This window comes from Moschus berezovskii, chromosome 6, assembly GCF_049115385.1.
Source record: "Moschus berezovskii isolate FMDL1 chromosome 6, NW_MosBer_1.0, whole genome shotgun sequence".
NCBI classification, from domain to species: domain Eukaryota; kingdom Metazoa; phylum Chordata; class Mammalia; order Artiodactyla; family Moschidae; genus Moschus; species Moschus berezovskii.
In genome coordinates, this window is record NC_142465.1 from 123,914,875 (window position 1) to 123,941,191 (window position 26,317).

Sequence of the window (26,317 nt, forward strand, 5' to 3'; positions counted from 1 at the left end):
GACAGGGATCAAGACCATCCCCATGGAAAAGAAATGCAAAAAAGCAAAATGGCTGTCTGAGGAGGCCTCACAAATAGCTGTGAAAGAAGAGAAGTGAAAAGCAAAGGAGAAAAGGAAAGATACAAGCATCTGAATGCAGAGTTCCAAAGAATAGCAAGGAGAGAGAAGAAAGCTTTCCTCAGTGATCAATGTAAAGAAATAGAGGAAAAGAACAGAATGGGAAAGACTAGAGATCTCTTCAAGAAAATTAGAGATTCCAAGGGAACATTTCATGCAAAGATGGGCTCGATAAAGGACAGAAATGGTATGGACCTAACAGAAGCAGAAGATATTAAGAAGAGGTGGCAAGAATACACAGAAGAACTGTACAAAAAAGATCTTCAAAACCAAAATAATCACGATGGTGTGATCACTGACCTAGAGCCAGACATATTGGAGTGTGAAGTCAAGTGGGCCTTAGGAAGCATCACTATGAACAAAGCTAGTGGAGGTGACAGAATACCAGTTGAGTTATTTCAAATCCTGAAAGATGATTCTGTGAAAGAGCTGCACTCAATATGTCAGCAAATTTGGAAAACTCAGCAGTGGCCACAGGACTAGAAAAGGTCAGTTTTCATTCCAATCCCAAAGAAAGACAATGCCAAAGAATGCTCTACTACTGCACAGTTGCACTCATCTCACACGCTAGTAAAGTCATGCTCAAAATTCTCCAAGCCAGGCTTCAGCACTACATGAACCGTGAACTTCCAGATGTTCAAGCTGGTTTTAGAAAAGGCAAGGGAACCAGAGATCAAATTGCCAACATCCACTGGATCATCGAACAAGCAAGAGAGTTCCAGAAAAAACATCTATTTCTGCTTTATTGACTATGCCAAAGCCTTTGACTGTGTGGATCACAATAAACTGTGAAAATTATGAAAGAGATGGGAATACCAGACTACTTGACTTGCCTCTTGAGAAACTTATATGCAGGTCAGGAAGCAACAGTTAGAACTGGACATGAACAACAGACTGGTTCCAAATATGAAAAGGAGTACGTCAAGGTTGTATATTGTCACCCTGCTTATTTAACTTACATGCAGAGTACATCATGAGAAACGCTGGGCTGGATGAAGCGCAAGCTGGAATCAAGATTGCCGGGAGAAATATCAATAACCTCAGATACGCAGATGACACCACCCTTATGGCAGAAAGTGAAGAGGAACTCAAAGGCCTCTTGATGAAAGTGAAAGAGGAGAGTGAAAAAGCTGGCTTGAAGCTCAACATTCAGAAAACTAAGATCATGGCATCTGGTCCCATCACTTCATGGGAAATAGATGGGGAAACAGTGGAAACAGTGTCAGACTTTATTTTTCTGGGCTCCAAAATCACTGCAGATGGTGATTGCAGCCATGAAATTAAACGACGCTTACTCTTTGGGAGGAAAGTTATGAACAACCTAGACAGCATATTAAAAAGCAGAGATATGACTTTGCCAACAAAGTTCCATCTAGTCAAGGCTATGGTTTTTCCAGTGGTCATGTATGATTGTGAGAGTTGGACTGTGAAGAAAGCTGATCGCTGAAGAATTGATGCTTTTGAACTGTGGTGTTGGAGAAGAAAAAGCTCAAACTCATGTCCATCGAGTCAGTGATGCCATCCAACCATCTTATCCTCTGTTGTCCCCTTCTCCTCTACCTTCAGTCGAGACTATTATACACAGATATTTTAAAGTATAATTAATTTTAATAGTTTATCCAAAAGTTCATATCGCATTTACATTTTTTAGGAATATTTTTGGTTTGTTTTTAGAGGTACTTTCTTTGTTGACAAGCTTGTGGCAGATATAGCAATATTTAACTTATAATAAACCTAGTCGCTATGAAAATTTTATGCTTAATGTTAATGACTTTTAGACATGTTAATAATAGGGTAGCGAAAAAAAATGAATCAGTTCAGTTCAGTTCAGTTGCTCAGTCATATCCGACTCTTCGCGACCCCATGAATCACAGAATGCCAGGCCTCCCTGTCCATCACCAACTCCCGGAATTCACTGAAACTCATGTCCCTCGAGTCAGTGATGCCATCCAGCCATATCATTCTCTGTCGTCCCCTTTTCCTCCTGCCCCCCAATCCCTCCCAGCATCAGAGTCTTTTTCAGTGAGTCAACTCTTTGCATGAGGTGGCCAAAGTATTGGAGTTTCAGCTTTAGCATCAGTCCTTCCAATGAACACCCAGGACTGATCTCCTTCAGAATGGACTGATTGGATCTCCTTGCAGTACAAGGGACTCTCAAGAGTTCAAAAGCATCAATTCTTCGGCGCTCAGCTTTCTTCACAGTCCAACTCTCACATCCATACATGACCATGGGAAAAACCATAGCCTAGACTAGACGGACCTTGGTTGGCAAAGTAATGTCTCTGCTTTTCAATATGCTATCTAGATTGGTCATAACTTTCCTTCCAAGGAGTAAGCATCTTTTAATTTCATGGCTGCAATCAGCATCCGCAGTGATTTTGGAGCCCCCAAAATATAAAATCTGACACTGTTTCCCCTGTTTCCCCATCTATTTCCCATGAAGCGATGGGACCAGATGCCATGATCTTAGTTTTCTGAATGTTGAGCTTCAAGCCAACCTTTTCACTCCCCTCTTTCACTTTCATCAAGAGGCTTTCTACTTCCTCTTCACTTTCTGCCATAAGGGTGGCATATCTGCCATATCTGCATATCTGAGGTTATTGATATTTCTCCCAGCAATCTTGATTCCAGCTTGTGCTTCTTCCAGCCCAGCGTTCCTCATGATGTTCTCTGCATATAAGTTAAATAAGCAGGGTGACAATATACAGCCTTGACATACTCCTTTTCCTATTTGGAACCAGTCTCTTGTTCCATGTCCAGTTCTAACTGTGGCTTCTTGACCTGCATACAGGTTTCTCAAGAGGCAGGTCAGGTGGTCTGGTATACCCATCTCTTTCAGAATTTTCCACAGTTTATTGTGATCCATACAGTCAAAGTCTCTGGCATAGTAGATATTTAATATGGACTATTTCCCAGTTCACATGAATCCAAAATTCATTTAGGTCAATTTTTTTTTTTTTTGTATTTAGAACTGTTTGATTTGTAAGGGCTTCCTTTTCTTTAGATTATTTAAATAAGAACACACAACTTTAGCAATATTATCAAAAAACAGAAGACTCACACTGAGACACACATAAATCCACACAGACAGACAGACAGAGATCTAGTTTTCCGTCTAAGATTTAAAATATCTCTTTGACCTCCTTTTTTTGGGGGGGGGCTTGAAGTTCTCATCTGCCCAAGGCCAAGGTCTCAGGCCTAGTGGGCAGTGTTTTTCAAGGAAAGGGTTAACTTCAAGCTTTGCCCTGCTACTGCTAAGACTCTGTGCAACCCCACAGACGGCAGCCCACCAGGCTCCTCTGTCCATGGGATTTTCCAGGCAAGAACAGTGGAGTGGGTTGCCATTTCCTTCTCCAATGCATGAGAGTGAAAATGAAAGTGAAGTCGCTCAGTTGTGTCCAACTCGTAGCGACCCCATGGACTGTAGCCCACCAGGCTCCTCCGTCCATGGGGTTTTCCAGGCAAGAGTACTGGAGTGGGGTGCCATTGTCTTCTCCCAAGCTTTGCCCTCAGTTCAGTTCAGTCGCTCATTCGTGTCCGACTCTTTGCGACCCCATGAATCACACTATGCCAGGCCTCCCTGTCCATCACCAACTCCCGGAGTTCACTCAAACTCATGCTCACAGAGTCGGTGATGCCATCCAGCCATCTCATTCTCTGTTGTCCCCGTCTCCTCCTACCCCCAATCCCTCCCAGTGTAAGACTCTTTTCCAGTGAGTCAACTCGTCGAATGAGGTGGCCAAAGTATTGGAGCTTCAGTTTCAGCATCAGTCCTTCCAATGAACACCGAGGATTGATCTCCTCTAGAATGGCCTAGGCAGGCCTTTTTAACAAGCTAATTGTTTTTAATTGGATATGCAAAATGAACCAGCTTTACAGTTTCCAACAAAAATTTATTTTAACCAATTTTCTCTGGTTCTGTAGAATATCATGGCCATCCTAGGTCAGGTCATCTTTCCTTTCTGTAGTCATAGTTTTATCCCTGAGTTACAGACAGATCTGCTGACAAGGTTTCCGTAGGTGAACCCGGGAAGGATCATTAACGTGTCGGTTCTGAGAGCGGTGCGGTGGCCTCGGTGGCCTCGCTTCGCCCCGCCCGGCTCCTGAGCCTCTCCTCCACCCGTGCGCGCGGGGACCGGAAGGGAGGGAGGGAAAGACATCTGGAAGGTGGCGCACCCGGGCGGGCGGTCGGGCCGGGTGGTGGTCGGCTAGGGCCGTGCCCGTGGGGTGCGCCGTGCCCCTCGCCCACCTCCCCATTTCCAGGTGCCCAGCGCGAGGGGCTCAGATGGTGAAGCGTCTGCCAGCAGTGAGGGAGACCCGGGTTCGATCCCTGGGTTGGGAAGATTCCCCTGGAGAAGGAAATGGCACCCCACTCCAGTACTCTAGCCTGGAAAATTCCATGGACGGAGGACCTTGGTAGGCTACAGTCCATGGGGTCACAAAGAGTCGGACAGGACTGAGCGAGTTCACTTCACAGCTGATAAAAAGCTTGGGTTGTCTCGGTGGGGTGGATTTGCTCCTGGATGGATTTCACCTGCGGCAGTAGCGAGGCCCACGGGCCTCTCCTGGAAGCCGGCGTATGGGCGGCGCGCACCTCCTCCGAGCTCCTAGGCAGTGCGTCCCAGGTCTCAGGGGTCTCCATTGCGGCTGGGAATGCCCAGTTCGTGGGCTCCCAATTCGATCGGCATCCAGTGAGCGGAGCGGAGGGGTGCGGACCACAGGTAAGGGAACTCGGTGGAGGGGCTAGGTGCAGCAGGGAACAACGTATCCTGCCCTCTCTATTGGCGCAGTCTGGGAGCCCCCTCACCTGGCGGTCGCAGAAAGGCATCGCCTTTGGGGTCAAGGCCTTTACCGCTTTGCTGCTGCCGCTGCTGCTAAATCACTTCAGTCGTGTCCGACTCTGTGTGACCCTATAGACGGAAGCCCACCAGGCTCCCCCGTCCCTGGGATTCTCCAGGTAAGAACGCTGGAGTGGGTTTACCGCTTTACCCCTTCGCATAAAGCTCAAAGCCGCGCGGTTTTCCCAAGCAGCCTAGTGCCTGCTGGAAGTCCAGGGGATTTATCCTGCCTGGTGATTTCGCCTGCTGGGACTCCACAGCCCTTACTCTGTCCACGAATTGCTCCCTAGAAACCTAGTAGGGTTCATAGATTTAAAAACCTGGTGGCCACCCTGGCAGAAAAGAAGGGAGGAGGGCGCCTTGCTGCCCTTTCATGGTGGAATCTGTGGCCGTCCTGCTGAGAGCGGGCCTTTCCATGGGGACCCTGTGCAGTAAGTGTGGTGTTTGGAAACTGAAAAATTAGAACGTGTAAAATTTTTAGATTATGTGGTGCTTAAAACAAACAAACAAACAACCTCCAAGTTTTTTTGCAAATTGAGGTCTAAAAATTGAAGGCCTATTTTCCTTCCACTGTGGCATTCTATGAAGAAATGTGCTTTTTTTTTTTTTTTAAAGAAAAGGGTCACAAAAGTGAGGGAAACAGAAAACCCAGAGGTGCCCCTGTAGTTTGGCGAAGGCCTGAGGAGGTCACTTGTAAATGCTGATGGCTCTGGGAGGCAGTCTCTTTCTGTGGCTGATGGGCACAGAGTTCTGCAGGCTTGTCCTTTGCATGGATGTTCTTGTTTGTGGAGATCCAGCTCGGAGCCATCTCTTGATGTGTAAGAACTTCCCAGACTAGACCCCTAGGCAAATCCCTTAGGGCCAGGGACTCCTTCCTTCATTGTATTTGTCTGTTTGACTAAAAAGCAGCAATGACATATTTTTCTTTCAATCTGGTCTCTCATCCAGGCCTTGGAGTAATATTTCCCCTCCCCCTCAATAGGCTTGGGTTCCAGGGATGAATTGTGGTCAGTTGTCCATGATTTTACAGATGAGGAAACAGAGCCAGAGAGGGTGGAGGACTGTCCAAGGGAGAATGGGATATCGTTCCAGGAACTCTGGCTCCTGGGTTTTTAATGAGCTTCCTACCCAGCATGGTCATTCATTGGCAAGTGTTGACGTTGAGAATAAACGTTTGGTGGAAGTGTAAAAGGCTTTTTTAAAGAATGTGCCTACCAGCTGTGCGTCTTATGGAGTATTTTCATTGTACTTCCCAACCCTTGGAAAGTGCTGGGCACAGGGCAGATGCTTCATCATTTTGATTGAATAAGTTCAATTTCACACAATTATATCCATAGTGTCAGCTACTCTATGAGGTATATTAGAACAGTGATCATCACAGTTGGTACTTCACGCATCATTAAAGAAAGAAAACTTTTTCTTAGGAAGACTGTAAGAGAATTGCCAAGTTTTAAGTTTATCCCACAAGGATATTAAAAAAAAAATGAAACAAATCTCTCTGATCATCACTAAGGCTATTGGAGTTCTGTTGAGGACCCCACACAAGGGAGGGTCTACCTCTTGGGACACCCCTGCTTCAGCATCTCCCTAACCCAGCAACCTGGGACAGCTGAGTACACTTGAAGTTCCTTCCTTGACCTCGGGAGTTTTTTGGAAGACAGTTTTTTGACAGGTAGGGTTGGGGGAAGGTTTGGGATGTTTCAAGTGCAGTCCGTTTATTGTGCACTCTTTCTATTTCTGTTCCCTGGCGGCTCCGTTGGTAGAGTCTGCCTGCAATGCGGGAGACCCGGGTTCAATCCCGGGGTCGGGCAGATCTCCTGGAGAAGGAAATGACAGCCCACTCCAGTATTCTTGCCTGAAGAATTGGACTGAGGAGTCTTGTGGCCTACAGTCCATAGGGTCACAAAGGGTTCGACATGACTGAATGACCGAACACTTATTTCTATTCTTATTTCATCAGCTGCACCTCAGATCATCAGGCACTTGATCCTAGAGGTTGGGGGTCCCTGCTTTGGTTCCCTCTTTCATCTTCTGCACAGCTCCAGCCTGCTTCCCCCTCCTCTCCACCTGCAGAACTACCTGCCGGGCTTCTCTGAGTGTGGCTAAGAGTCTCCTTCCCTCACGTCCTTTCCTCTGAGTCCCTTCTCCTAAGTGGGTTTCCCTGATCTCCACTGAGGCACTTTTGCCCCAGGTGGTGCTAGTGGTAAAGAACCTACCTGCCAATGCAGGAATTCGATCCCTGGATTGGGAAGATCCCCTGGAGGAGGGCACGGCAACCCACTCCAGTATTCGTGCCTGGAAAATTCCCATGAATAGAGGAGCCTGGCGGGCTCTGACAGTCAGACGTGACTGAAGCGACTTGGCACAGCATACCAGAGGACATCTGAAGTGCAGACTCACGGGATTGTTTTGGTTCCTCGGAGTCCCTTGTCAGTCCACGTGTATGTTAGGGTCAGCTTGTGTATTGCTTCCTAAAAGCCTGGAGTGGGTAACAGGCAGGAGGGCCAGGGATCTCCGGACAGAGAAAATAGGCTGCAAGTGTCAGACTTTTTTTTTTTTTTAATCTCTTGCTTAAGAGGCAAGAGATACATTTTCCCCCTTCTCGATACAAATTTAAAAGGAGGCTTCTCTTAAAATTCTGTATTGCCATGACGACACCTGGCTCCACCTGAATTTAACTTTTCTCAAACCTTGAGCTAAGCAATGCATTTTTCTTATGAAAATGTTTGTCTTAAGCTATGTGGATGTACTATGTATTTATCCTAGACTGTGTCTTCAAGTCAGTTCCTCCTAAAGGCTCAGAACTGACTTGACAAACCAGTATGTTTTACTCATACCTTGTTCTCCTAATCTATGTTAATGAAACTATATATTTTCTTGGAAATCTGCCTTTTTTCAGGATTCATCTCAATTATTTTATGGCCCGGGATGACTCACCTGCTGCCAATGTTATCTCAATGCATGTTGTGGGTGAGGGGCCTGGTGCCATTCTCTGAGACACTGCCTTTCTTTAATTAGACTGCTAGTGGCTGTATAACATTTGACTAAAGACTAGCAGGGGTCCTCTTTCTGCCCCCTTCTGATGTCTATGTCAGCAGCTTTCTCTATCTCTTTTATACTTTAATAAAACTTTATGACACAAAACCTCTGAGCGATCAAGCTTCGTCACTGGCCCTGGATTGAATTGTTCTCTTCTGGAGGCCAAGAATCCTGGAATCTTTTGTGGTTTAGCAATAACCTTTCAGCCTTTTGTAATTCATATTGAATCTTCATTTCAGATTGAGGATGCATTCCGTGGAATTCCCATCTTAAGTCTTTCCATCACTATGGAGTATCTGTACATGTAGTCAGGATATTTTTCAGCAATCATGTATAATTTCCAGTGTGCCAGTCTTGTCACCCTTATTACATCCATGGCAAAGTATTTTATTAATGCTGACATTATTGAAAGGGAATTGTTTTTTTAAATTCCTTTTCAGGTTGTTATTTGCTAGTGTATGCAGATAAAACTGTGTAAGCATCATTTCTATCAGCTTGGACAGCTTGACAGTCGTCTCTACTCTCTCACACTCTAAGGTCACCCCGGCTCATGTGTTTACTGTCTCACCCCTAGTCTCAGTCATTTCTTCAAAGAACTTCTGTCCTTTTTTTTTTTTTTAACATTAAATGATTTTTGACTATGCTGGGTCTTTGTTGCTAGATGTCTAGTTGTAGTGAGCAGAGGCTACCCTCTAGTTGCAGTGCCATGGCTTCTCATTGCAGCGCTTTCTCTGGTTGCAGAACTTGGGCTCTGGAGCACGCAAGCTTCAATAGTTGTTCGGGGGCTTAGTTGCCCCTGGGCATGCGGAATCTTCTAGAACCAGGGATTGAACCCCTGTTCCCTGCATTGGTAGGCGGATTCTTTACCACCGGGCCATCAGGGACGTTTCCTGTTCCCTTTTATTAGAGAATGATATTTAAAACATACATGTAGGAGCTAAATATGCTCAGCTGACAATGCATGGAAATATATACATGTATTCCAGCTTATTTTTGATCATATTCAGTTAAAGGTAATTTGTGATGATGTCTCCAACCTGATCCACCATGACGTGGATATTGTAACCTTTCCTTTTGTTTATCTGTAACTTCCCATTCCAATGGTAAGTTGGCTTCCACCACTTATCATGTATAGAATTCAGTGCTTGTCCCATGTGGTTACTGAAAAAACTGTCAGACTGTCTTCCAAAGGGGGCTCTGCATGCATTCTACCAGCATCTTGAGGATGCTTCTGTGTGATAAGTTTACTATCAGTATACCCTCAGTGGCCAGGTGTCTATTTCAGTCGTTACCAATTATGAATGGGCTTGTTTGCTCTAGCGTTCTTGGACAATTTGAGTACAGATTCTTTGTCAGATATGCATTTTTAAGAAAAACGATATTATTTATTTTTGACTGTGTTGGGTCTTCGTGTGTGGGCTTTTCTCTAGTTTTGGTGAGCATGGGCCATAACTAGTGGTGTGCGGGCTTCTCACTGCAGTGGGTCCTCTTGTGGGGCACAGGCTCATGGGCTTCCGTAGTCGCTGTATGTGAGCTCGGCATTGTGGCTTCCAGGATCTAGAGCACAGGCTCAGCAGTTGTGGCACACGGGCTTAGTTGCTCCACAGCATGTGGGATCTTCCCCATACCAGGGATCACACCTCTATCTCCAGCACTCGCAAATGGATTCTTTAGCACGGAGCCACCAGGGCATATTTTTGATTCTAGTTTTCCACACGTGTATCTGGTGAAAAAGGCCAGGATCAAGAGGCCTGGCAGCTGGGAATCCTCAGCCACAGTTCTGGCTGTGCTGTCAAAAGCTCTGGGGCTTTTGTCAAGCGCCTCAACTTTCCTGGGACTGTTTCCTCCCCTCAGAAATGCCCTGCTGTTGGATTGTAGCCCACCAAGCTCCTCTGTCCCTGGGATTTCTGAGGCCAGAATACTGGAGGGGGTGCCATTTCCTTCTCTGCTTCTGCCGCTAAGTCGCTTCAGTTGTGTCCGACTCTGTGCGACCCCATAGGCGGCGGCCTACCAGGCTCCTCTGTCTCTGGGATTCTCCAGGCAAGAACACTGAAGTGGGTTGCCATGTCCTTCTCCAATGCATGAAAGTGAAGTCACTCAGTGAAGTCGTGTCCGACTCTTAGCAACCCCAGGGACTGCAGCCTACCAGGCTCCTCTGTCCATGGGATTCTCCAGGCAATAGTACTGGAGTGGGTTGCCATTGCCTTCTCCGATTTCCTTCTCTACAAGATAGCATTTTGAAGATATTTTCTCCTGGATATTGGTTTTGATGAAGGAAGAGGGATCCCTTCCAGGGCTTGAGAGTGGGTTCTTGTCTGACACTTGGAAATGAGTTGTCCGAGGAGAGGAGTGCTGTCCAAGCAAGAGGCTTTATTGGGAAAGGCTGCCGGGGCGGAGGGCAGGAGGGTGAGGGAAACGGAGAGAACTGCTCTGCCACGTGGCTCACAGTCTCAGGTTTTATAGTCATTGGGTTAGTTTCTGGTTTGTCTCTTGCCAGTCATTCTGAGTTGGGATCCTTCCTGGGGGCACACGCATCACTCAGGCGAGATGGATTCCAGCGAGGAGGATCCTGGGAGGTTGGTAGGATCTCTGGACTGGAGTCTCCCATCTCTTTCTGACCTCTCCAGAATCCTGGTTGGTGGTAGCTTGTGAGTTCCTTGTCCTTACCAGGACCTCCTGTTGTAAGATGACTCCTGCAAGGGTTTTCTCTTCTCTGTTGCCTGGCAAGGGTGGGTGGCCAGTGGTTCATTTAATAGTTTGCTTTTGGTTCTCTCGAGTAAGGTCCTCCACAGAGTAAATGTATAAAATTATAAAAATCAATGTTTTAAATACTTTATATTAATAATTCGGTAAGTTGGCTTTTTGTTTGTGTGTTAGAACTCATCACTAGACCAAAGGTCATGTAGATCTTTTGTTGTTTTCTAAAATTTTTATTGTTTTTTAAATGGAATTAATGTGCTGCAAAGTTTGTGTTTATGTTCATTTCGTTCCATATGTTATTTTTAACATTTATTTTTAGTTGATTGATCATCGCTTTACAATATTTGGTTTGATTTGTCATACATCAACATGAATTAGCCATGGGTGTACGTGTGTCCCCTCGCTCTCGAATCTCCCTCCCACGTCCCACCCATCCCACCTCTCTAGGTTGTTACAGAGCCCCGGTTTGAGTCCCTGAGTCACACAGCAGATTCCCTCTGGTTGTCTCTTTACAGATGTTGGTGCGCATGCGTCCAGGCTGCCCTCTCCAGTCATCTCCCCCGCTGCCTCTTGTTCTCCACCTTGTCCGTAAGTCTCTTCTCTACGTCTGCACCTCCATCGCTGCTGTGTGAACAGATTTGTCAGTACCATCCTCCCAGATTCCACGTTTTTCTCTTTCTGACTGACTTCCCTGTTTAATACGCTCTAGGTTCATCCACTTCATTAGAACGGACTCAAATGTGTTCCTTTCCATGGCTGCATTCCATACAGGCTCTGATTGTTCCTTAGCCATGTTTTGAGGAGGGTCGTGGAGCTATTCTGCTCCATTTCAGTGTGGGCTCGCAGTCTGAGTGCTCCCAGCAGAGCTGCTTCGGGGTGAGCCCTCTGGGCTCGGAGCGCGGGGCTGCCCGCTCTTCTCTGGCGGCCGGCAGGGGGCGCCACACCCCGCCCTGACCCGCGGGCGCAGGACGCTTTGCTTCACACTGGGCTCCGGGACCCGCTGAGGGAGCTTTGTCTCAGACCTCAGGGCGTCAGGGCTCGGGCTTCTGGAAAACGGGGCTGCGTCCAGGCTGAGAGGAGCGGGCTTGCCTCAGTGTCCTTTGGATGATCTAGAGAATGACCTTGAGTGATGTTCTTCGGTGTAGGTGGCCAGTTTTCCTGCCACTGTTTCTTGAGAGGCCTGTTCTTTCCTCTTCGCTCGTTCCTGGTTTGATTTTCATGAACTGACCACGTTCCTGTGGGTTCGATCCTGGGCTCTCTGTTCTTTCCTCTTCGTTCGTTCCTGGTTTGATTTTCATGAACTGACCACGTACCTGTGGGTTCTTTCCTGGGCTCTCTGTTCTTTCCTCGAGTCCTTGTGTCTGTGTTCGTGCCAATTCCTCACTGCTTTGGTTACTCCAGCTCCGTGATGAAGTTTGAAGTTGGAGAGGAAGATGCCTCCAGCTGTGTTCTTCTTTCTCAGAGTCCTTTTGGCTGTTTAAGGTCCTGTTCAATATTAACAGCCTAATATTAGGAATATTTCTATTTCGGTGAAAAATGCCATTGAATATTATTTTGTAACTGCAGTCAGTGTATTTGTTGATGGCTTTGGTTGGAATGGACATTTTATTTCCTCTCTGACTACTGGTCTTTTATGTCCTTGATTAAGTTTGTTGCTAGATGTTTTATTCTTTTTGATGCAATTGTAAGTGAGATTTTCTTCATTTTTTGTTTCTGATTGTTATTAGTGACATGAGTTTGAGTGAACTCCGGGAGTTGGTGATGGACAGGGAGGACTGGCGTGCTATGATTCATGGGGTCGCAGAGAGTCGGACACAACTGAGAGACTGAACTGAACTGAACTGAGATTTTCAGTTATTTGGGCAAACTTGATGGATTTAAAGCAGACATGGTGACTATGGGATCTGGGTGGCCTTTTCTATATGGATATTTTCCCCTAAAGATGGTTTTAATGTTTATTCATGTTGTAACATGTATGAATCCTGCATTCTTTTTTCCCCATAGTAATTAAAAATAAATAACGTGCCATTTACCATTTAGATATTTGTGAGCATACAATGTTGTAGCAAACAACCTTTACTTGTTTTGCAAACCAGTTCAATAATGTGTACCTCGTGCGTGCTTTGGAGAAACTCAGGAAACTGAGTCAGTGACTGAAATGGCCCAGGATATCACCTTAGATACCATCTTCATCTAAAAACAAAACGGGGGCTTCCTGGTGGTCCAGTGGCTAAGACTGCTGCTGCTGCTACTGCTAAGTCACTTCAGTCGTGTCCGACTCTGTGCGACCCCATAGATGGCAGCCCATCAGACTCCACCATCCCTGGGATTCTCCAGGCAAGAACACTGGAGTGGGTTGCCATTTCCTTCTCCAGTGGCTAAGACTGGACACTCCCAAAGAAGGAGACCCAGGTTTAATCCCTGATCAGAGAACTAGATCTCTCATGCCACAACGAAGAGTTTGCATGCTGTAGCTAAATATCTGGCTTGTCTCAATGAAGGTAGACCTGGCGCAGCCAAGTTAAAATAAATAAATAAATAAATATTAAAAAGATTTAAACCAAAGGAAGGGTATTGTTGTTGTACAGATTTACGTCTTAGCTTTCCCTATTGATAAAAAAAAGTTTCACAAGACTGTCATCCTTCTATCTGGTATATACAGAGGATTCCTTTGAAATGAGATTTCTCTGGTAAATGTGACTCACAGAAGAGCCGTCTTGAACTTGGGTTTCAGAGATGATCTTGTGTCCTCTTTAAATAAAAAAGTTAATTAGGTCCAACTAATTCTCATGCTGAAGAGGTATATTTTGGGGTAGCATTTACTCCCCTTCACTTTGGATGTATCCCAATGTGTTTACACAGTCATCTACTGAAGACATCCTGCTATTTGAAAGTTCTTAGCTGTTCCAAGTAGAGCTGCTGTGTATAATTGTGATAGTTTTTTTCTGGACACTTTTTCAAAGCTGATTACTAAGTGCTAGAGGTGTAGTGTTCAGGTCACAGGTTAGCCTTGTTGAGCTGTGGAAAAATCCAGCTAAGTTTCTCTGGCATGTGGGATCTTCCTGGGTAAGGGATCGAACTTGGGTGCCTTGCAATGTCAGGCAGATTCTTTACCACTGAGCCACCAAAGAAGCCCTGCCCCCTCCTTTTTTTGAGTTTACTGGATCTAATAGGTGTGCAGTGCTACCTCACTGTTGTTTTTGTTTGTATTTTCCTAATGATATATGATTTTGATTGTTTTTAATATGCTTATTTACTATCTGTATAGCTTCTTTGGCCAGGTGTTCAGATTTATACATTTTTAATGAGGTTGTTTGTTCCAGATTTTTGGGTATAGTTGGAGTACAACCCTTTATCAGATATTACTGGAAAAGACTGATGCTGGGAAAGGTTGAGGGCGGGAGGAGAAGGGGACGACAGAGAATGAGATGGCTGGATGGCATCACCGACTCTATGGACATGAGTTTGAGTGAACTCCGGGAGTTGGTGATGGACAGGGAGGCCTGGCATGCTGTGATTCATGGGGTCGCAGAGAGTCGGACACGACTGAGCGACTGAACTGAACTGAACTGAAATATATTTTTCTGTGGCTTGTGTTTAAGTTTTGCGGATAAGGTTTTTCACAGTTTAAATTTCTAATTTTTTAAAGTTCATGTTATATATGTTTTATATCCTTTTTTGGATATATTAGTGTTTCTTTCTACATTCATTTGATTGAATATGGCTTCCAATTATTTGTATCATTGGTTTTGGAGACATCACGGGAAGTCAATTTCCCCACGGGAAACTGGGGTCCATGAAACATGAACTCTCTTCGATCCCTGGGAATCACTTTCTGATTTTTCTGGCTTTGAGTTTGACTTGTTTGGATATCTCATATTAGTGGAATCACAGAACGTTTGTCCTTTTTTGGTCTGGTTTATTTCACTTAATACAATGACCATAAGGTTCATCCACATTGTAGCATTGTCAGAATTACCGACTTTGAAGGGCCGAATCATATTCCATTGTGTGTATAGTACAGTTTGTTTATAGAATTGGCTGCCATGGACACTTAGAGTGCTTCTGTTTGTTGGCCAGTGTGAATCAGGCTGCTGTGAGTATGACTGCAGAAATATGCATTTTTTCAGCCCCTTTTCCCAAACCTTTTGGGTACATAGCACGAATTAGAATTGAAATATATATTTATTCCATGTGTTAGTTTTGGGGTAATTTCTATAATGTCTTGCACAGTGGCAGCGCCATTTTAGTTTATTTTTTTGTATGGTAGAATACTGTTCAAGCTCTTGAATATACCCTGTGTTGCATGTTCTTTCACCCACCGATGGACACTTGAATGGGTTCTATCTTTGGGCTATTGTGAATAATGTCGCTGTGAATATTTGTGTACCAGTTTTTGTTTGAATTATTAACAAATACATAGTACGATATATGAAAGAAACCACAAGGACCTACTGTACAGTTTAGGAAACTGTATTGAGTATCTTATGATAATGTATAATGGAACAGAATCTCAAAAGGAATATATGAAAAAGGTAATAGCCATGATAATTATTGTGCCAACACTATGAGTTATCATAGCACTACTCAACATGTATTTATACATGCCACTAAAATATTCACATCTGTAAGTATATTATAAAAAAATTGTAAAATATCGAGAATTCAGACAGAGAATAAATAAACTTCCTGTCATTGCTCATCATCATTCATGCACTATTACTGCCTGTAACACTCATTGTATAAGTGCTGGACCAGTAATTTACATTAGTGTAAGCCAAGAGATTATGAGTGTGTAAGGAAGTATAATTTATTTAATTCCTTAACGAGGGATTATAGAACTTTATGTACATGAAGTGAATGAAAGTCAAACAGTTTAATTGAGCCACATTCTTACTAGAGTGATGAGCTTCCACCCCACCCAATGTTAGCTCACAATTAAACCCTGCAGTCATCTGGTCTCAGTGTCTGCTTCCCGCCATGCGGAAAGAAAAGGTGAGGAAGTCCTGACAGAATCGATGCTATTTTTCTTTTTTGATTTGTATTTTATCGCAGGGCTTGGGCTTCCCTGGTGGCTCAGAGGTTAAAGAGTCTGCCTCCAATGCGAGAGACCCGGGTTCAATCCCTGGGTCGGGAAGATCCCCTGGAGAAGGAAACGGTAACCCACTCCGGTATTCTTACCTGGAGAATCCCATGGACGGAGAAGCCTGGTAGGCTACGGTCCATGGGGTCGCAAAGAGTCGGACACGACTGAGCGACGGAACGGAACGGAACGGAACGGAATCTGTTTTTAGAGTTCCATCCCAAGGGTTGCTCTGGCATGTTAAATATGTTGACAAACTGCTGATCATTTTCAACAAAGGACAATGATCTGCACTTCACTATCTGTTGCTTGAGCTGGAATAGCAGGCATCCCTTGAAGTGCAGTCCTTCATGCTGAAGTAGGCATACCTGAAGCAGTAGCATAAGAGGAACACATTTATCATGTAGACATCGCATCCCATGCATTTGTAATAATTTTTCAGTTATACCCATCATCATTAGAGGGACTGGCTTGTCCCAGTAATAACTGGAGTACCCAGTATAACAGTTCCTTGACTTATGAGTACTTCTTCCAGTGTTCTTTCTCCTACTTTGGTCATGAACAGTAGAAGCTGATGGCAGTGGTTCTTGAAATGTATATTGATTCCTAGGTGGCACAGTCGGTAAATAATCTGCCTACCAGTGCAGGAGATGGAAGTGATGTGGGTTTGATCCCTGGGTCGTGAAGATAACAATTCATACACTTGTTTTATGTGAACAAGTTTGATACTCATGAGTTTTTTTCTTCTGTATGCAGAAAAACAAATGCTGGTCAAGGACACTGAAAGAACCCTAATGATGAAAATCAAATCTGTATTGTGAGCAATGCTTAGAAATCCATGAGTTGAAACATAGTACTATGCCTATCCGCATTGGAAGGACTGATGCTAAACTGAAACTCCAATTCTTTGGCCACCTCATGTGACGAGTTGACTTACTGGAAAAGACTCTGATGCTGGGAAAGGTTGGGGGCAGGAGGAGAAGGGGACGACAGAGAATGAGATGGCTGGATGGCATCACCGACTCGATGGACATGAGTTTAAGTGAATTCAGGGAGTTGGTGATGGACAGGGAGGCCTGGCGTGCTGTGATTCATGGGGTCGCAAAGAGTCAGACACGACTGAGCGACTGAACTGAACTGAACTATACCTATCACCCTCAGTGAAATATGTTGAGAAAAGCTCTTCATTCATGGTATAGATTCGTGAAGAAGCTGCTGCTACTGCTGCTGCTGCTGCGTCACTTCAGTCGTGTCCGACTCTGTGTGACCCCCTAGACGGAAGCCCACCAGGCTTCCCCGTCCCTGGGATTCTCCAGGCAAGAACACTGGAGTGGGTTGCCATTTCCTTCTCCAATGTGTGAAAGTGAAAATTGAAAGTGAAGTCGCTCAGTCGTGTCCGACCCTTAGCGACCCCACGGACTGCAGCCTACCAGGCTCCTCCATCCATGGGATTTTCTAGGCAAGAGTACTGGAGTGGCTTGCCATTGCCTTCTCCGAATGAAGAAGCTAAATAGCATTAATCCTTTACATTGACGACTGTGAATTTAAATCTTCTGTGAATCCTATGTGACAACCACACATACCAATATGATTTATTAGTATTATATCAATATTTTTAGTCCTATTGTATTTCAACTAAAAATATCAATATATAATTGTACATGAAGTCAAGATATAAAATCAGTGCAAATACAAAATATTCCACCCTTTGAGAAAGGGAGCAAAATATCTATGTGCTTTGCCTATTGCATTTTTATGTATTAGATCCTTAAGTATTTTATTCACCTCACCCAACTGAATGATTAACAAATCTTCAGAGAAGAAAGGATCATTTCTCTTTAACAATGAGTAGTTCAACTCCTCTCAAAGCAAAGTCATAAGTGAGTCTAAGTTTGTGTGAGACCATGAAAACTCAGTGTTTTTATTATGCTTGTGTTTATGACGGGAGGTCTGAGAAGGCACTACTGAAGGTTTATTCATACCAGTTGTTCTCATATTTATCATCTTTAAAGGTTTAATCACTGAGGTGTTGCTTCTCCACTTGTACTAAGCTGTGTAGCAACATACCCTGTCTTCCTAAGTGCAGTAGAAGCCTTCCCAACCTGTCTGTCTTCTGTCTTCTGGAATATGTATTGCTTGAGTTCACCACAGCCTAGTAGATGGAAATCGTCAGGATATTCCGGAAACCCTTTTTATTGCAGTCTCTTCAGGAGGTTACAACTGCTGCAAACCTCAGGATTTTACAAAGCTCTTTTTACAACCTCAGATGAAGGATAAAAGTCAACAGTCGTGACAGCCACAGGCTTCCATGGCCTGTACTTGATCGTGGGCTTTGCTTTCATAATCATCCTATTTCTTATACCAACTGTCACTGTATTTTTTTTATCATCATTTTATCTTTGATGGTTTTTAGATGTCTTATGGATTTTCCTATATATCTTCACTTATTGGTGAGGGTCTCATGTTAGTAGTAGTTACTAAAACTGACGTCCAGTCAGTTAACTCTGGTAGAATAGGAAAACGAATGACCAACTGTATATTATTAACATTATGTATTAATATATTATTAGTTTTATTGTTTGCAGCCATCCAATTCTAACTTTCTGAAATAAACATTCAGAAAAATCATGTCTTTTTCAATGTCCATTTAACTGTATAGGAGCACGGCAATGTTATTACATAAAATTGTTTAGTTTCCATTACATTTCTTCTGTTTGATGTAGATATCGGCCTTTGGTCCTATCACTAGCATTGTAAGTAAAAAAAAAAAAAATTAATTAGAGCTCCTATGGTAATTATACTGTTAGCAGTAAGTATAGCATAAAGTGAACACAGAAGAGATTCAGTTCAGTCGCTCAGTCGTGTCCGACTCTCTGTGACCCCATGAATCACAGCACGCCAGGCCTCCCTGTCCATCACCAACTCCTGGAGTTCACTCAAACTCATGTCCATAGAGTCGGTGATGCCATCCAGCCATCTCATTCTCTGTCGTCCCCTTCTCCTCCCACCCCCAACCTTTTCCAGCATCAGAGTCTTTTCCAGTGAGTCAACTCGTCGCATGAGGTGGCCAACATATTGCGGTTTCAGCTTTAGCATCAGTCCTTCCAATGAACACCCAGGATTGATCTCCTTTAGAATGGACTGGTTGGATCTCCTTGCAGTACAAGGGACTCTCAAGTGTTTTCTTTTAAACTAAAGTTAGTTTAAAAGAAAACACACAAAGTTGACTGATTACAGTAGGGTTAGGGTGAGCGAGGGTGAGGGTTGGGGTGAGGGTTAGATGGGTTAGGGTTAGGGGTTAGAGTTTAGGGTTAGGGATTAGGGTTAGGGTTAAGGGCCAGGGTCAGGGGTCAGAGTCATGGTCGGGGTCGGGGTCATGGTCAGGGTCAGGGTGTGGAAGGGCTGCTGTCTGCACGTAAGTCCCCACCCCCGACTATCTTCAGAATTGCTCATTGGTGTAGCAAGCATCCTAATTGGGTTTTCACCTATGTAACAGGTGGGTTCTTAATGAGCAATGTGAACAGTGACATTGAATGTCCTCAGTCAGGACTAGATACTTACTATGCCACATACAGGTGTAAGAACTGGGGATGCATGTTCAGCTGTACCCCTAGGGACAGGGTTCAGACTTGACCCCTCAACAGTTTGGGGTCCAGCCACTGCTTTAGCATTTCTGAGGGCCCAGTGCTGACTCTAAGGGTTCTGTAATCCAGCCTCCATCTTCCTTTAGCGAGACCCACACTTCTAGGATCCTACAGAGCAGGGCCTGTGTGAGTTCTCTGTGGCTTCTCTAACAAACGACCACATGTTGGGTGATTTAAAGCAACAGGAGTTCATCCTCCCCCAGTCCTGGAGACCAGACACCTGGATCAAGATGGCGCAGGGCTGAGGTCCCTCTAGAGGCTCCAGGATAGGGTCCTTCCTGCCTTCTCCAGCTTTGGGGCTCCAGGGGTCCCGGGGCTTGTGGCCCCCTCCCTCCTATCTCTGCCTCCATCTTCACGAGGCTTCTTGTCTGTGTCCTATTTCATCTCTTATAAGGACTCTGTCATGGATTGAAGGTCAGCCTCACCCTAGATGACCTTACCTTGATATCCTTAACTACCATCTACAAAGACTCTTTTCCCAGATACGGCCTTGTTCCCGAGTACTGGGGGGACACATCTTTTGGGGCCATCATTCACCCCATTATCTGTGTATAAAATAACCTTATTTTAGGAGATCACAACAGGCCCATATAGACGGGCACAGACAGAGGCCACACACGTGGAGTCTGGAGAGAATGAGGGTGCTGGAGTCACCTGGAACGGATCAAGGCCTCGCTTCATCAGGTGAGGGGAATCACAGGTAGGAGCGGGGCATGATCTTGTTCAGGCTTCAGAAAGACCATGTTGGGTGGGATGTGAGACGCACTGTGAGGGCAGGGAGCTTTATAGGGCCTGATGGAGGGATTAGGCTTGGGCCAGGGCCGTGGGTATAGAGGGGAATTAGCGTGGGGGTTGGCCATACGCCCTGGAGAAGGAGCTGACAGTCCCTGGGGCACAAGCAACTGGGAACCAAAGTTGAGTCCACACACCTGAGTGCAGTGAAGCCAGTCGCCTGACGCCAGTTGCAGTAAAGGAAAGTGTGGCAGTAATTGTAAAGGCACCGATACGTGGAGATGGGTAACTCGTGCTCTAAACCCTGAAATCCCTCAGGGTTTCAGGAAAGCAGTTTTTCAGGCCACGTGAGGGAGGGGGGGTCACCGAGTATGTGATTCGCTGGTGCACGGTTCTCTGGTTGGTGAGGTAACAGGGGGCCAACCTCACAAATCCTCAGGCACTGGACACCCTGGGGTTGATGTGTTCATGCTCATCAAGTAGGTAACTTCTTCCACTCAGTGGGGCTTTTAGCAGCTGTAAAACAACTCCCTGAGTGTGCCTCAGATACTGTTATCTCCATACTTCAGAGAGGAGCTACAGCAGAGGATAAGGGATGGGGTCTGTCCTGGGAAGGCCCCATAGGCTCCTGCTCGGTTACACCAGGTGTCTGGACTCAGCAGCTGGAGAAGTTGGGGCTGCCTCCTGGGCGTGGGGAGCAGCAGGATCGCAGTCCTCGAGGGGCCTGTTAGTCCCCAGGATGAGATGGGGAGGCCGTGGATGGACAGATGCACCTACCTGGGAGAGGGGTGCAGGCTGGAAATGTCACTGGAATCATCGCAGGGAGGAAGGGGAAAGGCCAGGAGGGGGCAGGAGGCTTATAGCACCTCCGTGCAGGTGATGGTGGTCCTGTTGGACACAACAGAGCCACAAGGAGTGGTGGTCAGGGGCTCAGCTTCATCCTCTTCTTTGCTTATCTGTGACTTCCCACTCCTGCAGCGAGGAGCATGGACCCCACCATTTACATTTGTCAGCTCTTTTCTCCTTTTCAGATTACATGTACAGTGGTCTCAGAATTGCTAGCTACTGCACTCTGGAAAGACACTGTACAAGCCATTTTGCCTTTTGTGTATCAGTTCATTCATTTCCAAAGTCAACACATTTTTCCCCATCTCCTACAGTGAGATATATTTTCCGTGCATTTCTAGTGTGGTTAGGTTTTGTTGCATTGTGTATTCTGTCCTGCGACTCTCCTACACTCTGTATAAATATACTTGAATAGATTGTTTGATCCCTTGGGCTATACAAATCGATGAGCGTAGACAAATGCATAGTGACAGGTGGCCATCCTAAAGCATCACAGGGAATACTAGAACCCCCTTCAGCAGATGATCTGCTTATCATCTGTGTGGCTCTGCTTTTCCTAGAAGGTCATGACTGAGGTCACACTGTGTGGCTCTGCTTTTCCTAGAAGGTCATGACTGAGGTCACACTGTGTGGCTCTGCTTTTCCTAGAAGGTCATGACTGAGGTCACACTGTGTGGCTCTGCTTTTCCTAGAAGGTCATGACTGAGGTCACACTGTGTGGCTCTGCTTTTCCTAGAAGGTCATGACTGAGGTCACACTGTGTGGCTCTGCTTTTCCTAGAAGGTCATGACTGAGGTCACACTGTGTGGCTCTGCTTTTCCTAGAAGGTCATGACTGAGGTCACACTGTGTGGCTCTGCTTTTCCTAGAAGGTCATAAATGAGGTCACACTCTGTGGCTCTGCTTTTTCTAGAAGGTCATGACTGAGGTCACACTGTGTGGCTCTGCTTTGCCTGGAAGGTAATGAATGAGGTCACACTGTGTGCTGTCTCTCCAGACTATCCTTTCACTGAGAGACATGCACGTGAGAGTTAACCCTGCTTTTCAAGGTTTGGTGGTTCATTCCTTACTACTGATGAGTAATACTCTATTGCATGTGTATGGGAGGAAAACCAATTTTCACTCTGACCTTCCATAATAAAAGACAAATTACCAGGAGAAAAAACAGAAGCATACCTCCTCTATGCTCCCCTGGTGGCTTTGTGGTAAAGAATCTGCCTGTAATACAGGAGACCTGGGCTCAGTCCCTGGGTTGGGAAGGTCTCCTGGAGAAGGAAATGGCAACCCACTCCAGGATTCTTGCCTGGGGAATCCCATGGAGGACTCCAGTTTGTGGGGTCGCAAAGAGGCAATGATGACTTAGTGACTAAAACAACAAATAGCTTCTGTATAGAGGGGAGCTACCAAAGAAACCTGAGTCACTCCCTGAAATGCCCAAAGTCGTCACCGTAAATGCCATCTTCAGCTAAAAACAAGACCCTGAAGAATGGGAGAAGCCCGTTATGTAAGGTAACAACACAAAACACAGTAAAGAAGGGTATGATTGTTTATAGATTTAAGTCAGGACCTCTCCATTGATAAGTTACTTGAGTTTTAATTATCCTTTTATTTCTGGTTCAAACAGGGACAACCCTTAAATGCAGAGATTTCTCTGTTGTAAATATCCATCACAGAATGGCAATTGCTACTTAGTTTACTGAGAGTCCTCTTTTTTTTTTCGTGGAAGTGGACTTAAGCAATCCTCACAGCAGAGAGCCTAGTAGGCTGCAGTCCATGGGGTCGCTACGAGTCAGACATGACTGAGCGACTTCACTTTCCCTTTTCACTTTCACACATTGGAGAAGGAAATGGCAACCCACTCCAGTGTTCTTGCCTGGAGAATCCCAGGGACGGGGGAGCCTGGTTGGCTGCCGTCTATGGGGTCACACAGAGTCGGACACGACTGAAGTGACTTAGCAGCAGCAGCAGCAGCAGCACAGCAGAGAGGCATATTTTGAGGTGGCATGTTCTACTTGCTTTGACATGGATATACCCCAACTTGATTATGCGTTCATCTATTAAAGGATACCCTGATTACTTCAAGCTTTTAACTATTGTGGGTAGTGCTGCTGTGCCTAAGTTCATCTTTGTTTGCATTTGGGCATGGAGTTTTCAAAGCAGTTTCCTAAATACTGGAAGTACTATTGTTGGATCCCAAGGTGAGGTTTGTTTAGCTTTGGAGAAAACTGCCCAGCTGTGTTACAAGGTGGCTGTGCATGCATTCCACCAGCAGTGAGGGAGCGTTCCTGCTATTCCTCAGCCTCCAGCAATTGGTATTGTCATATATTTAGAGTTTAGCAGCCTAATATGTGTAGTGTGATATCTCGTGACTTTACTTTGTAATTCCTTAATGGTGTATGGTGTTGAGCGTGTTTCTGTCTTGTACTATCTGTATAACTTTTTTTGGCTGGATGTCTGTTCAGATCTTTACTTATTGTTTATAAGGTTGTTCAAGAGGTCTTTGTCTGTTTTGCGTCCAAATCCTGTATCAGATATGAATTTTGTAAATATTTTTCTCCCAGTTTGTGGCTTGTATTTTGATTTTCTGAATGAGGTCTTTCAGAATAGACATCTTTATTTCTATAAAGTCCACAAAATTTTTCTTTTGTGGACTGACAGCTTGTGTGTTAAAACTCTAAGCTCATGATATGCAGGCCAAACCCAGGGTCATGTAGATTTTGTATTTTCATGTCCACAATTTTGGTAGTTTCAAAGTTTAAATGCCTGTTAATAAATTTGAGTGAATTTGGTGACTACATTTCATTCTCTACAGTTTCAAGTTAATTATTCCTTAATTATTTTGGAGAAGTTTTAGATATTGGCGGTGTTTCAGTTTCAATTTCCATAGTTTAATGGACCTAGCAGAACTGTCCTGAGGGAGGGAGTCTCCGCTTGGCTGCGCCTGAGCGAGCAAGGGAAGCTAGATCTGCGGTTCTCATTGGCTGGCAGGAGCGCGGAGCCCGCCTCCCCGCCCCGCCCTCAGCCCAAGCGGAGTTCCCGCTCTGACCGAGCGCCTGGCTGCGTGTGGCTGCCGATGGGAGCCGACGGGAGTCTGGTCTCCTCAGGACCCATTGGGGCTTCAGCTTTGGGACATTGTGGGATTCAGTTCAGGCTGAAGGGAGTCTGGTCTCCTCAGGACCCACTGGGGCTTCAGCTTTGGGACGTTGTGGGGTTCAGTTCAGGCTGAGGGAGTCTGGTCTCCTCAGAACCCATTGGGGCTTCAGCTTTGGGACGTTGTGGGGTTCAGTTCAGGCTGAGGGAGTCTGGTCTCCTCAGAACCCATTGGGGCTTCAGCTTTGGGACGTTGTGGGATTCAGTTCAGGAAGACAGGGAGTCTGGTCTCTGGTCAGGACCTGCTCAGGTTTTGGCTTTGGGACATTTGTGGGGTTCACTTCAGGCTGACAGAAGGTGATTCTCCTTAGGACCCATTGGTGTTTCGGCTTTGGGACGTTGTGGGGTTCAGTTCAAGCTGATGGGAGTCTGGTCTTCTCAGGACCCACTGGGGTTTCAACTTTGATACATTTTGGGGTTCAATCCAGGGTGATGGGAGTCTGGCCCCTCAGGACCCATTATGGCTTTGGCTTTGGGACATTGTGGGGTTCACTTCAGGCTGACAGGAGGTGGTTCTCCTCAGGACCCATTGGTGTTTCGGCTTTGGGACTTTGTGGGGTTAGTTCAGGCTGAATGCGTGTCTGGTCTTCTCAGGACCTGCTGGTGCTTCGGCTCTGGGACTTTGTGGGGTTCAGTTCAGGGAGATGGGAGTCTGGTTTCCTCAGGACCCACTGGAGTTTAAGCCTTGGGACTTTGTGGGGTTCAGTTCAAGCTGATGGGAGTCTGGTCTTCTCGGGACCCACTGGGATTTCAGCTTTGATACATTTTGGGGTTCAATCAGGGTGATGGGAGTCTGGCCCCTAAGGACCCATTATGGCTTTGGCTTTGGGACATTGTGGGGTTAGTTCAGGGTGATGGGAGTCTGGTCTCCTTAGGACCTGCTAGTGCTTCAGCTCTGGGATTTTGTGGGGTTCAGTTCAGACTGACCGGAGTCTGGTCTTTTCAGGACCCACTGGGATTTCAGCTTTGGGGCATTGTGGGGTTCAGTTCAGGGAGACGGGAGTCTGGCCACTGAGGACCCACTGGGACTTTGGTTTGGGATGTTATGGGGTTCAGCTTAAGCTGATGGGAGTCTGGTCTTCTCGGGGCCCACTGGGTTTTCAGCTTTGATACGTTTTGGGGTTCAATCCAGGGTGATGGGAGTCTGGCCCCTCAGGACCCACTAGGGCTTTGGCTTTGGGACATTGTGGGGTTCAGTTCAGGTTGACAGCCTGGTTTCCTCAGGACTTGCTGGGGCTTCATCTTTGATACTTGTGAGGTTCAGTTGAGTCTGACAGGAGTCTGGTTTCCTCAGGACCTGCAGGGAGGTGGTGCTGCTGAAGGAAGAGGTGAGGAAAATTGGGAAGAAACTTTCTGTGTGTGGCTGTTGCTGAGTGCCTGTCTTCAGAGGACCCAGGACTGTTAGGGCTTGATGTGGAAAGTTGTGGGTTTTTAGTCAGTTTTTGTCTGTGGTATAGAATGGTTTCCAGTGTTGTTCCTTGGTGTGTGGTGTCCATTTTCCCCAGCATGGCTTATTGAGGGGATTGTCCTTTCCTGGGTGTATGTTCTTAGCTCTTTTCTTGTAAATTAATTACCATGAACCTGTAGATTTATTTCTGGGCTCTCTAGTATCTGTGCCTGTTTCTGATAGAGTTCCACATGTCTTGTGGTGCCTTTAGGTGCGTAATGTAGATTGAAGTCAGCGATGGAGATGCTGCCAGCCTGTTCTCCTTTCTCAGGGTCACTTTGGCTCTTCTGGGTCCTTTGTAGTTTCACACGGATGTTAACACTGTTTTTGTTTCTGTGAAAAATGTCAATGAGATGTTGGTAGTGATTGCATGAATGTGTATGTTACTTTGGTTAGAATGGAGGTTTAAACGGTATTGTCACCCATGAGCATGGGATATCTTTTCATATCTGTTCAGTTTAATTGAGCACTGTGTCTTGCAGTTTTTAGCTTGCAGCTGTTTCAAGTCCTTGGTTAAATTTCTAGTTTTGGGGGGATGCAATTATACAGGGGATTATTTTCTTAATTTCTCTTTCTGATAGTTCATTATTAGTGTAGAAAATCACACATGATCTTGCAGTTCTACTGATTTATTTTTTGGCCATGCAACTCAGCATGTTGATATTAGTTCCCTGATCAAGGATCAAACCCAGACCCCCTGCAGTGGATGTGCAGAATCTTTA